Here is a 14,663-nt window from a genome sequence, read left to right as displayed (position 1 = left end):
GGATCACGAGCTGATGACTCACAGAATGCAATGCAGACTAAGGAAACAGGGACATTCTTATGTTCTAATATGTGAATGAACAGGCTCCTCATTGGGGTTTCTTATTAAAACAATCCCTTTTAATTTGTCTTAAACCACGTTCACACCTTTAGCATTTGGTCAATATTTTACATCAATATTTGTAAGTCAAAACCAGGAATGGAACAATCAGAGGAAAAGTATAAGAGAAACATATGCACCACTTCTGTATTTATCACCCACTCCAGGTTTTGGCTTATAAATACTGAGGTAAAATACCGACTAAGTACTGAAAGTGCCAAGCTGATGTTTTCATTGATACCATTTTGTGCTACGTACGAAGTTTTGGTCGCTTCTTATTGCAATTTTTGCGGAGTAGTGGTGGTATTGAAATGGCGACCAAAGCAATTTTTTTTTCACCACTTGTAAAAAAAAATTATACATATTTGGTATCAGAAAAATTGTACTGACCGAGAGAATCATGTTGCGAGGATTTTATGGCTCAATGAACAAAACCTAAGAAAAAATTCCGGAATTGCTTTTTTTTTTTTTTGTTTTCTGCACATTATCACTGCACTTGGAATTTTTCTTTCGATTTTCCAACAGATAGTACGGTAAATTGAAGGGTGTCATTAAAAATTACAACTTGCACCTGAAAAAAAAGAACAAGACTACATACAACTATGGAGGAAAAAAAAAAATAAAAAAAATATGACTCTTGGAAAAAGGGTAGGGAAAAAAAGTGCAACAATAGTTGGGAGAGGGTTAAGCGTTCTATAGACGTTTTTCTGCCGTAAAAATACTTTTATGCTGGTAACAGGAGCTGTATAGAAAATGAAATTTGAGCCCCCCATAAGAATGCAGGTTTAACGTTGGGGCACTCCTGTCTGCAATGTGAGCAACAGATCCGCTTTAATAAATAGTTTATTCCTTGGAATTCTATCAAAAATGTCTGTAATTTAACTAATGAATCCTGAAATTATAACAATTGTCTGTGGCTGAAGCTTTGTAAAATAAAGCAGGTGCGCAGAGCGGATATTGTAGTTTATCTGTGTTGTACTATATAGAATTAAAACCTGGAATCTCATTAAACATTGCAAATGATGAGACAGAGATGAAAATGCGGGTTAAATGGTTGAGTGCACCTAATTCAATATATGATGCCCACGGGGACTTCATCTCAGGAGCGAAGCATTCACAAGCCTTATGTATGGTTTCTGTGTACTATAGTGCAACAGCTGGCCACAGCTATCTGGCGGGATACCGGCAGAGATATTAGTCCCCTTTAACCATGGGGCGCTGGCAGTCATAAATCTGCTGTCTTTCTCCAGCAGTGAGGCAGCCTTTACCTAATCTCATTTTTCATCACAGCCATTTACTAGGCTGTCACTTCGTGAACAATACATCTGCTTGGAGATGCTTTTCAGATATATAAAGTAGACATCTATGTATGTTTGTGGGTGTGTGTACAGTATATGGTTTTATATATATATATATATATATATAGAACAAAAATATAAACACAACACTTTGTTTTTGCTCCCATTTTTCATGAGCAGAACTCAAAGATCTAAGTCTTTTTCTATGTACACAAAAGACCTTTTCTCTAAAATATTGTCCACAAATTTGAAAAAAGTGACCTCTTCTCCTTTGCGAAGATAATCCATCCATCTCACCGGTGTGGCATATCCAAATGCTGATTAGACAGCATGATTATTGCACAGGTGGGCTTTAGGCTGGCCACAAGAAATGGCCACTCTAAAATGTGCGGTTTTACAGTATTGGTGGTGTCAGAAAACCAGTCAGTATCTGGTGTGACCACCATTTGCCTCTCGCAGTGTAACTCATCTTCTCATAGAGTTGATCAGGATGTTGATTGTGGCCTGTGCAATGTTGGTCCTCTCCTCTTCAATGGCTGTACGAAGTTGCTGGATATTGGCAGGAACTAGAACAAGCTGTTGTATATGCTGATTCAGAGCATCTCAAACATGCTCAATGGGTGACACGTCCGGTGAGTATGCTGGACATGCAAGAACTTCACACAGCCATTGAAGAGGAGCAGACCAATATTCCAAAGGCCACAATCAACATCTTGATCAACTGTATGCAAAAGAGATGTGTTGGACTGCGTGAGGCAAATGGTGGTGACACCAGATGCTGACTCAATTCTGAGCCTCCCAGACCTTTCCAATACTGTAAAACTGCACAATTTAGAGTGGCCTTTTATTGTGGCCAGCCTAAGGCACACCTGTGCAATAATCATGCTGTCTAGTCATCTTGTTAATATAACACACCTGTGAGGTGGATGGATTATCTCGGCAAAAGAGAAGAGCTCACTAACACAGATTTAGACAAATTTGAGAGAAATGGGGCTTTTGTGTACATAAAAAAGTCTTAAATCTTTGAGCTCAGCTCATGAAAATAAGTGTTGCGTATATATTTTGGTTCAGTTTTATATACAGTGGGGCAAAAAAGTATTTAGTCAGTCAGCAATAGTGCAAGTTCCACCACTTAAAAAGATGAGAGGCGTCTGTAATTTACATCATAGGTAGACCTCAACTATGGAAGACAAACTGAGAAAAAAAAATCCAGAAAATCACATTGTCTGTTTTTTTAACAATTTATTTGCATATTATGGTGGAAAATAAGTATTTGGTCAGAAACAAAAAATCAAGATTTCTGGCTCTCACAGACCTGTAACTTCTTCTTTAAGAGTCTCCTCTTTCCTCCACTCATTACCTGTAGTAATGGCACCTGTTTAAACTTGTTATCAGTATAAAAAGACACCTGTGCACACCCTCAAACAGTCTGACTCCAAACTCCACTATGGTGAAGACCAAAGAGCTGTCAAAGGACACCAGAAACAAAATTGTAGCCCTGCACCAGGCTGGGAAGACTGAATCTGCAATAGCCAACCAGCTTGGAGTGAATTAATCAACAGTGGGAGCAATAATTAGAAAATGGAAGACATACAAGACCACTGATAATCTCCCTCGATCTGGGGCTCCACGCAAAATCCCACCCCGTGGGGTCAGAATGATCACAAGAACGGTGAGCAAAAATCCCAGAACCACGCGGGGGGACCTAGTGAATGAACTGCAGAGAGCTGGGACCAATGTAACAAGGCCTACCATAAGTAACACACTATGCCACCATGGACTCAGATCCTGCAGTGCCAGCCGTGTCCCACTGCTTAAGCCAGTACATGTCCGGGCCCGTCTGAAGTTTGCTAGAGAGCATTTGGATGATCCAGAGGAGTTTTGGGAGAATGTCCTATGGTCTGATGAAACCAAACTGGAACTGTTTGGTAGAAACACAACTTGTCGTGTTTGGAGGAAAAAGAATACTGAGTTGCATCCATCAAACACCATACCTACTGTAAAGCATGGTGGTGGAAACATCATTCTTTGGGGCTGTTTCTCTGCAAAGGGGCCAGGACGACTGATCCGGGTACATGAAAGAATGAATGGGGCCATGTATCGTGAGATTTTGAGTGCAAACCTCCTTCCATCAGCAAAGGCATTGAAGATGAAACGTGGCTGGGTCTTTCAACATGACAATGATCCAAAGCACACCGCCAGGGCAACGAAGGAGTGACTTCGTAAGAAGCATTTCAAGGTCCTGGAGTGGCCTAGCCAGTCTCCAGATCTCAACCCTACAGAAAACCTTTGGAGGGAGTTGAAAGTCCGTGTTGCCAAGCGAAAAGCCAAAAACATCACTGCTCTAGAGGAGATCTGCATGGAGGAATGGGCCAACATACCAACAACAGTGTGTGGCAACCTTATGAAGACTTACAGAAAACGTTTGACCTCTGTCATTGCCAACAAAGGATATATTACAAAGTATTGAGATGAAATTTTGTTTCTGACCAAATACTTATTTTCCACCATAATATGCAAATAAATTGTTAAAAAAACAGACAATGTGATTTTCTGGATTTTTTTTTCTCAGTTTGTCTCCCATAGTTGAGGTCTACCTATGATGTTAATTACAGACGCCTCTCATCTTTTTAAGTGGTGGAACTTGCACTATTGCTGACTGACTAAATACTTTTTTGCCCCACTGTATATACATATACACTGTTAAAAAAGGAAAACTTAACACAATGTAACTCCAACTCAATCACATCTCTGTGAAACCAACCTGTCCAATTATGAAGCAACACTGATTGTAAATCAATTTCTGCAGTTGTGCAAATGGAACAGACAACAGATAGAAATGATAGGCAATTAGCAAGAAAACCCTATAAAGGAGTGGTTCTTCAGGTGGTGACCACAGACAATTTATCTGTTCTCATCCTTTCTGGCTGTTGTATTGATCACTTTTGCATTTTGTCATTTCTCTCACCCCTAGAGGTACAGTAACAACCCACAGAAGTTGCTCAGGTAGTGCAGCTCATCCTGGATGGCACATCAATGCGAGCTGTGTCAAAAAGGGTAGCTCTGTCTGTCAACACAATGCCAATAGCATGGAGCAGATACCAGGAAACAGGCCAGTACACCAGGAGATGTGGAAGGTGCCATAGGAGGGCAACAACCCAGCAGCAGGACCGCTTTCTCCTTTGTGCAATGATAAACAAGAAGAGCTGTGCCAGAGCCCTGCAAAATGACTTCCAGCAGGCCATTAACTTCCATGTGTCTGCTCAAACTGTCAGTCCCTAATATGGCTACTGTCACCACCATGTTTCACTGTAGGCACCATGCATTTTTCTTTATTCTCCTAAACCTTGCAACACCATACAGTTTTGAAGCCATCTGTTCCAAAAATATTTGCATTATTTAATCACTCCAGAATATAGAATCCCAGAAGTGTTTATATTTTTCAGTATGGGCTCTGGCAAATTGAAGTCCGTCTTTTTTCTGCTTGGGCTTTAGGAGAGACTTCCTTTGTGGATTACACCATGCATGCCATTTTTCTGTAGTGCACACCGTATTGTGTCACATCAAACCTTCCCCCGGCTACTGTTTTAGCTAGCTGCATTGAACTTGGATGTCGATTTCATTCAATCCTTATCGGGATACGCTCCTGCTTAGGTGTTAACGTCTGTGGTCGGCCAGGATGTCTCTCTCAGATGGTTACAGTTCCATCATTGTTACATTTTTGTATCACTTTTGCTGCAGTATTCTGACTGATAAGTAAAGCTTTGCTTTTCTTCTCGAAGTCTGAAAAGCCAGCCAAGGACCTGACTAGTTAGCTGCGGTCCCCTGACGACTTCTCTTTTTTTCTTTCTTAATTATTAACATGTCTCTTCCTATGTACTCGCATTTAAGAGACTTGACAGTCAACTTGAGTGGCCAGGAAGAATCCAGCCAAGCATCACATTGGACTGCTGAGGTCTCTCACTATGGTCCCCAGCTGTATTTTCAAACTATGTTTTCTCTAAAACTCTGCAGCCGCCATACATTTGGATAATTGTTTTCTTCCATCCTTATGGGAACAGTTTGGGGAAGTCTCTTTTTGTTCCAACATTACCGTGCCCCAATGTACAAAATAAGGTCCATAAAGGGATGGATGGATGGATGAGTGTAATGAATTTGACTAACCAATACAAAGCTTTGACCTCAATGTTTCATTGAATATCTATGTCTGATTTCACACATGCTCTTATGGATGAATGGGCAAAAAGTCTCATAGACAAACTTCAAAATCAAAGCCTTCCCAAAAGAATGGAAATTGTTTTAGCTGCAATGGGGGACCAACTATATATTAATGCCTATGGACAGTATGATGAATGGATGTCATTAAAGCTCCTGTAGGTATAATGTGTCGGAGTACTAACACTTTTGACCATATAGTATATTTATTTTTATTTACATTAAAACATTGTAAAACTTTACATTATACAGTCATTAACCCCTTAAGCCCCGAGGGTGGTTTGCACGTTAATGACCGGGCCAATTTTTACAATTCTGACCACTGTCCCTTTATGAGGTTATAACTCTGGAACGCTTCAACGGATCTTGGCGATTCTGACATTGTTTTCTCGTGACATATTGTACTTCATTTTAGTAGTAACATTTATTCGATATAACTTGCGTTTATTTGTGAAAAAAACGGAAATTTGGCGAAAATTTAGAAAGTTTCGCAATTTTCCAACTTTAAATTTTTATGCCCTTAAATCACAGAGATATCTCACGCAAAATACTTAATAAGTAACATTTCCCACATGTCTACTTTACATCAGCACAATTTTGGAACCAAAATTTTTTTTTGTTAGGGAGTTATAAGGGTTAAAAGTTGACCAGCAATTTCTCATTTTTACAACACCATTTTTTTTTAGGGACCACATCTCATTTGATGTCATTTTGAGGGGTCTATATGATAGAAAATACCCAAGTGTGAGACCATTCTAAAAACTGCACCCCTCAAGGTGCTCAAAACCACATTCAAGAAGTTTATTAACCCTTCAGGGGTTTCACAGGAATTTTTGGAATGTTTAAATAAGAATGAATATTTAACTTTTTTTCACACAAAATTTATTTCAGCTCCAATTTGTTTTATTTTACCAAGGGTAACAGGATAAAATGGATGCCAAACATTGTTGTACAATCTGTACTGAGTACGCTGATAGCCCATATGTGGGAGTAAACCACTGTTTGGGCGCATGGCAGAGCTCGGAAGGGAAGGAGCGCCATTTGACTTTTAAATGCAAAATTGACAGGAATTGAGATGGGACACCATGTTGCGTTTGGAGAGCCACTGATGTGCCTAAACATTGAAACCCCCCCACAAGTGACACCATTTTGGAAAGTAGACACCCTAAGGAACTTATCTAGATGTGTGGTGACCACTTTGACCCACCAATTGCTTCACAGAAGTTTATAATGCAGAGCCGTAAAAATAAAAAATCATATTTTTTCACAAAAATTATCTTTTCGCCCCCAATTTTTTATTTTCCCAAGAGTAAGAGAAGAAATTGGACCTCAAAAATTGTTGGCCAATTTGTCCTGAGTACGCTGATACCCCATATATGGGTGTAAACCATTGTTTGGGCGTATGGCAGAGCTCGGAAGGGAAGGAGCGCCATTTGACTTTTCAATGCAAAATTGACTGGAATTGAGATGGGACGCCATGTTGCGTTTGGAGAGCCCCTGATGTGCCTAAACATTGGAACCCCTCACAAGTGACACCATTTTGAAAAGTAGACCCCTTAAGGAACTTATCTAGATGTGTGGTGAGCACTTTGACCCAACAAGTGCTTCACAGAAGTTTATAATGCAGAGCCGTAAAAATAAAAAATCTTATTTTTTCACAAAAATGATCTTTTCGCCCCCAATTTTTTATTTTCCCAAGGGTAAGAGAAGAAATTAGACCACAAAAGTTGTTGTGCAATTTGTCCTGAGTGCGACGATACCCCATATGTGGGGGTAAACCACTTTTTGGGTGCATAGCAGAGCTCGGAAGGGAAGGAGCGCCATTTGACTTTTCAATGCAAAATTGACTGGAATTAAGTTGGGACGCCATGTTGGTTTGGAGAGCCCCTGATGTGCCTAAACATTAAAACCCCCCACAAGTGACACCATTTTGGAAACTAGACCCCATAAGGAACTTATCTAGATGTGTTTTGAGAGCTTTGAACCCCCAAATGTTTCACTACAGTTTATAACGCAGAGCCGTTAAAATAATTTTTTTTTTTTTTTCGCAAAAATTATTTTTTAGCCCCCAGTTTTGTATTTTCACAAGGGTAACATAATAAATTGGACCCCAAAAGTTGATGTCCAATTTGTCCTGAGTACGCTGATACCCCATATGTGGGGGGGAACCACTGTTTGGGCGCATGGCAGAGCTCGGAAGGGAAGGAGCGCCATTTGGAATGCAGACTTAGATGGATTGGTCTGCAGGAGTCACGTTGCATTTGCAGAGCCCCTGATGTACCCAAACAGTACAAACCCCCCACAAGTGACCCCATATTAGAAACTAGACCTCCCAAGGAACTTATCTAGATGTGTTGTGAGAACTTTGAACCCCTAAGTGTTTCACTACAGTTTATAACGCAGAGCCGTGAAAATAAAAATTCTTTTTTTTTTCACAAAAATGATCTTTTCGCCCCCAATTTTTTATTTTCCCAAGGGTAAGAGAAGAAATTAGACCACAAAAGTTGTTGTGCAATTTGTCCTGAGTGCGACGATACCCCATATGTGGGGGTAAACCACTTTTTGGGTGCATAGCAGAGCTCGGAAGGGAAGGAGCGCCATTTGACTTTTCAATGCAAAATTGACTGGAATTAAGTTGGGACGCCATGTTGGTTTGGAGAGCCCCTGATGTGCCTAAACATTAAAACCCCCCACAAGTGACACCATTTTGGAAACTAGACCCCATAAGGAACTTATCTAGATGTGTTTTGAGAGCTTTGAACCCCCAAATGTTTCACTACAGTTTATAACGCAGAGCCGTTAAAATAATTTTTTTTTTTTTTTCGCAAAAATTATTTTTTAGCCCCCAGTTTTGTATTTTCACAAGGGTAACATAATAAATTGGACCCCAAAAGTTGATGTCCAATTTGTCCTGAGTACGCTGATACCCCATATGTGGGGGGGAACCACTGTTTGGGCGCATGGCAGAGCTCGGAAGGGAAGGAGCGCCATTTGGAATGCAGACTTAGATGGATTGGTCTGCAGGAGTCACGTTGCATTTGCAGAGCCCCTGATGTACCCAAACAGTACAAACCCCCCACAAGTGACCCCATATTAGAAACTAGACCTCCCAAGGAACTTATCTAGATGTGTTGTGAGAACTTTGAACCCCTAAGTGTTTCACTACAGTTTATAACGCAGAGCCGTGAAAATAAAAATTCTTTTTTTTTTTCACAAAAATGATTTTTTAGCCCCCAGCTTTGTATTTTTACAAGGGTAACAGAATAAATTGGACCCCAAAAGTTGTTGTTCAATTTGTCCTGAGTACGCTGATACCCCGTATGTGGGGGGGAACCACTGTTTGGGCGCATGGCAGAGCTCGGAAGGGAAGGAGCGCCATTTGGAATGCAGACTTAGATGGATTGGTCTGCAGGCGTCACGTTGCATTTGCAGAGCCCCTGATGTACCCAAACAGTAGAAACCACCCACAAGTGACCCCATATTGAAACTAGACCTCCCATGGAACTTATCTAGATGTGTTGTGAAAACTTTGAACCCCCAAGTGTTTCACTACAGTTTACAACGCAGAGCCGTGAAAATAAAAAATCCTTTTTTTTCCCACAAAAATGATTTTTAGCCCCCCAAATTTTTATTTTCCCAAGGATAACAAGAGAACTTGGACCCAAAAAGTTGTTGTCCAATTTGTCTCGAGTACGATGATACCCCATATGTTGGGGTAAACCCCTGTTTGGGCGCACGGGAGAGCTCGGAAGTGAAGGAGCACTGTTTTACTTTTTCAATGCAGAATTGGCTGGAATTGAGATCGGACGCCATGTCGCGTTTGGAGAGCCCCTGATGTGTCTAAACAGTGGAAACCCCCAATTATAACTGAAACCCTAATCCAAACGCACCCCTAACCCTAATCCCAACTGTAACCCTAACCACACACCTAACCCTGACACACCCCTAATTCTAATCCCAACCCTAATCCCAACCGTAAATGTAATACAAACCCTAACCCTAACCCTAGCCCTAACCCTAGCCCTAACCCTAACCCTAATGGGAAAATGGAAATAAATACATTTTTTTTAATTTTATTATTTTTCCCTAAGGCTAGGTTCACATTGCATTAGGGAAATCCGTTTAGCACTAGCGGATTGCGCTAACGCAATGTCTTTTTAGGTGTCGTGTTTAGTGGTCGCGTTAACGTCCCCGCTCTGGAAGATCGGGGATCGGACCTCGGGCGCGCCGCGGACGCTGCAAGCAGCGTCTGAGGCGCGCCACAAAAGAACGGCACCTTGCTAGCGCGAGCCGAAAATGGCACGCTCTAGCGATGCGCTACACCCGAAAATCACATTGCTGTCAATGGTTGTGCTAACGGACCCGTTGCACGGCGTTAATTGTGACATTTTCGCCGTGCAACGCTGTCCGTTAGCGTTAACCCATTAACGCAATGTGAACCTAGCCTAACTAAGGGGGTGATGAAGGGGGGTTTGATTTACTTTTATAGCGAGTTTTTCATATCGGATTTTTATGATTGGCAGCCGTCACACACTAAAAGACGCTTTTTATAGCAAAAAAGTTTTTGCGTCTCCACATTTTGAGACCTATAATTTTTCCATATTTTGGTCCACAGAGTCATGTGAGGTCTTGTTTTTTGCGGGACGAGTTGACGTTTTTATCGGTTACATTTTCGGACATGTGACAGTTTTTGATCGCTTTTTATTCCGATTTTTTGTGAGGCAGAATGACCAAAAACCAGCTATTCATGAATTTCTTTTGGGGGAGGCGTTTATACCGTTCCGCGTTTGGTAAAATTGATGAAGCAGTTTTATTCTTCGGGTCAGTACGATTACAGCGATACCTCATTTATATCATTTTTTTATGTTTTGGCGCTTTTATACGATAAAAGCTATTTTATAGAAAAAATAATTATTTTGGCATCGCTTTATTCTCAGGACTATAACTTTTTTATTTTTTTGGTTATGATGCTATATGGCGGCTCGTTTTTTGCGGGACAAGATGACGTTTTCAGAGGTACCATGGTTATTTATATCCGTCTTTTTGATCGCGTGTTATTCCACTTTTTGTTCAGCGTTATGATAATAAAGCGTTGTTTTTTGGCTCGTTTTTTTTTTTTTTTTCTTACGGTGTTCACTTAAGGGGTTAACTAGTGGGCCAGTTTTATAGGTCGGGTCGTTACGGACGCGGCGATACTAAATATGTGTACTTTTATTGTTTTTTTTGTTTTTTTTTTATGTAAAGAAATGTATTTATGGGAATAATATTTTTTTTTTTTCTGCTTTATTTAGGATTTTTTTTTTTATTTTTTTTTACAAGTGTGGAAATTTTTTTTTTTACTTTTTCACTTTGTCCCAGGGGGGGACATCACAGATCACCGATCTGACAGTGTGCACAGCACTCTGTTAGATCGGTGATCTTACATACAGCCGGGCAGGATTAGAGCTGCAGCTGCAGCCTGATCCTGACCCGGAAGTGCTCCCTGCAGGACCCGGATGCAGCCCGGCGGCCATTTTGGATCCGGGGACTGCAGGGAGAAGACGCTCGGTACACGGTGAGCACATCACCGTGTACCGATCGTCTCAGGGAAGCCCGCAGGGAGCCCCCTCCCTGCGCGATGCTTCCCTGCACCGCCGGCACACCGCGATCATCTTTGATCGCGGTGTGCCGGGGGTTAATGTGCCGGGAGCGGTCCGTGACCGCTCCTGGCACATAGTGCCGGATGTCAGCTGCGATAGGCAGCTGACACCCGGCCGCGATCGGCCGCGCTCCCCCCGTGAGCGCGGCCGATCGCATATGACGTACTATCCCGTCCATGGGAATTAAGTCCCAGGTCACCTGGACGGGATAGTACGTCATATGGGATTAAGGGGTTAAGCTTTATTTACACAAAATAGAGCAATCCATATATATGTCTATTGCAGGGTTGTTAGCTTTTGCAGTCTAATACATGATTCATACCTATAAGTCTTGGAGCCAAATAACAACTATAAATTAACCTGCAGAACAAAACAGCTTGACTCATGTACTATAGAAGTATTGTACCAAATAGATTCATCCAAGATATGACAGAAAGCTCATTACTAGAAGAAAGAATGTTGCTGCTGTTGCTGTTTGTTATTCTTTCTTCTCTATTACAATGTGCATTGCTTTTTTTCATAGCATACATCCTCTCCTCTTATTTTTTATGTAATCATTGTATAACTCATTCTTCAAGGTTTTTTTTAGCTCAAGATATAATGCGAAGACTGGAGAATAACTAAACTACATATCAATTACTTATATTCGTTGAGATATAACAGTGTAACCAACACCCTATCAAATGTTTTCAGCATGCATTAAGGGTACTTCTTCTTGGATCAGGGCCGACGTCAGCACCCGGGCAAGTGTCGGGGCCCTTGCGAGAGAGGGGGGCCCACTCATGCTGTCATAGATACAGCTGCCGGCACAAGCACTCACTCAGTGCAGCCAGGCAGGCAGCAGGCACTTAGGGGTTAAGAGAACACAGCCAGCCATGACTTTGTGGGTGGAGATAGCACATTCTCCTGCTCTGTCTCCGCCCCTGGCTGGCTGCAGTGTTGAACTTATCAGGCAGATTCCGGAGGAGCTCCTACCGGTGCCTAAGTGAGTGCAATCGGTATCCCTGTATTCTGGGGTTCTGGGTGAGCTGGGCGGCTGCAGATTGCAGGCTGCACCCCACCAGCTCCTCCTCCAGACATCACCCACATTTTTAGGCAGCGAGACAGACAGCAGCAGACTGAGCCACAAGTCTAACTGCAACCACAGCTGATTAACCCATGGCATGCCAGTCCTGCATTCTGCACCCAAACCTGCACCAGTGGGGTAGGAAGAAGCTTAACCCCTTCCCATCTGTATTAAGGTTATTGCTGAACCTTAAAGATAACAATCTGACCTGCATAAATGGGGTTAACCAGATGCCAGGAGGAAAGGGAGCTGCTGCCATGGATAAAACTGAGCTGTGGGCTGTACGTTGGGGCACCATGGCCCCAGGCTGGTGACTGGAGGGACTCTGCCCAGTGCTGGCATGTGGGTGATTTCTGCTCCGGAGTCTCAGCTTCTCTCCTCCACATCACACTGTGCAGTCACAGCAACATTGGTTGTGTCTTTCCAGGTCCCAGCAGCTGCCACTGCTCCCACCACGGACATGGCATCACTTAACCCTTCCCCTGCGGCCACCGGCAACAAATCCACCTTATTCCTTGATTAAATCAGGTTCCAACCCAATAGAGGAGCAGACTTTTCCTGCTGCCATTAGGGTCCGGGAGGGGTTGACCTGTGATATTGGCTGCCCTGCTACTCTGTAGTTGGGGGTGACAAGGGTAATGATGACGGTGACAAGGGTAACGATAACGGAGAAATGCACAGGATAATAGTGAGCGCAACAGAGGCCAGTGTATGGTATGGAGCAGTCAGGGGGTGGGCTGCAGGATCCCCCCCATACTGTACATGACTGATCGGGACAGGGAGGCTTTTAATGAGCTTCTAATGAGGGGGCACTAATTGGGTCATTAGGGTTTGTGGAAAGGATTCAGCATCAGGTCCCTCATTAATGCCCGAGCCGCCTGTTACTTTGTAGCACAGATCTGTCGGGGCCGCAAAACCAAACAACGTTGTTTATGTAGAAAAGTCTTTGTTTTATAGAAAAACTCAAAACAGAAAAGATTTTCTGATACAACAACACCCTGCTCACGACACTGCACAGCACCTCTCCTGTATATATACACTGCACAGCACCTCTCCCCCTGTATATATACACTGCACAGCACCTTTCCTCCTGTATATATACACTGCACAGCACCTCTCCCCCTGTATATATACACTGCACAGCACCTTTCCTCCTGTATATATTCACTGCACAGCACCTCTCCCCCTGTATATAACCACTGCACAGCACCTCTCCCCCATATATATACACTTCAAAGCACCTTTCCTCCTGTATATATATACACTGCACAGCACCTCTCCTGTATATATACACTGCACAGCACCTTTCCTCCTGTCCTATATTTACACTGCACAGCACCTTTCATCCTGTATGTATACACTGCACAGCACCTCTCCTGTATATATACACTGCACAGCACCTTTCCTCCTGTATATATATAATACACTGCACATCACCTCTCCTGTATATATACACTGCACAGCACCTTTCCTCCTGTATGTATACACTGCACAGCACCTCTCCTGTATATATACACTGCACAGCACCTCTCCCCCTGTATATATACACTGCACAGCACCTCTCCCCCTGTATATATACACTGCACAGCACCTTTCCTCCTGTATATATATATATAATACACTGCACAGCACCTCTCCTGTATATATACACTGCACAGCACCTCTCCCCCTGTATATATACACTGCACAGCACCTCTCCTGTATATATACACTGCAGAATTTACAATAGCTGTCACTCATGTAAGAAGTGAAATCTGGCATTGTACTATACATTTCTCTGCCGTATCTGGGCATCATGAATCGAGGTATGTGTTAAAGGTGGGGGCCCACTGAGACTCTTTCGCCCGGGGCCCTCAAAAACCTGGAGCCGGCCCTGTCTAGGATGCTGCTTTTCTATGGCAGCACTTAACAAGAAGATTGTAGCTCCGTGTGCTGTTGAATTTCAGTGGCAGACACTGACCGCAATGGGCCCATTGGGAACATTGGGCCCACCAGAGGACTTCATTCTAAGGGTTCACCTTTCATCTATATAAAACATTATTATTAAAGCCAATCGATAGTGAAGGAAGTATCCAGCTCCAGGTATCCCATAAAAACAACCTTTTATTGTAGATCATTAAAAGCATTTCATATTCTGCATATAGGTCACAAGCCCCCTAGGGGATAGTACACACTGGCAGACGCGTTCCAGACCTTGCGGTCTTGCCATGCTGGGTGAGGGAGAAGCAAGGTGCACAACAACACAACAATGGAGTGAGGGAGGGGAAACCCAAACACTAGTGAAGGGGGAAGTGGAGACCCCTAGGCAGATCTAACAACACCCTGTCTGCCCTAAACTTCCTTAAA

At 42.6% G+C, this 14,663-nt stretch overlaps 1 protein-coding gene across 2 annotated transcripts in view; it reads left to right on the top strand.

Moving 5' to 3' along the window:
- Nucleotides 1-14,663, top strand: part of SPAG16 (sperm associated antigen 16) — a 1,289,960-nt gene that overhangs the window by 557,608 nt on the left and 717,689 nt on the right. The window lies entirely within an intron of this gene.

The sequence above is a fragment of the Ranitomeya imitator genome, chromosome 7 (assembly GCF_032444005.1).
Source record: "Ranitomeya imitator isolate aRanImi1 chromosome 7, aRanImi1.pri, whole genome shotgun sequence".
NCBI classification, from domain to species: domain Eukaryota; kingdom Metazoa; phylum Chordata; class Amphibia; order Anura; family Dendrobatidae; genus Ranitomeya; species Ranitomeya imitator.
The sequence above is the reverse complement of the archived record's forward strand: the minus strand, read 5'-3'. Positions and strand labels throughout refer to the sequence as shown.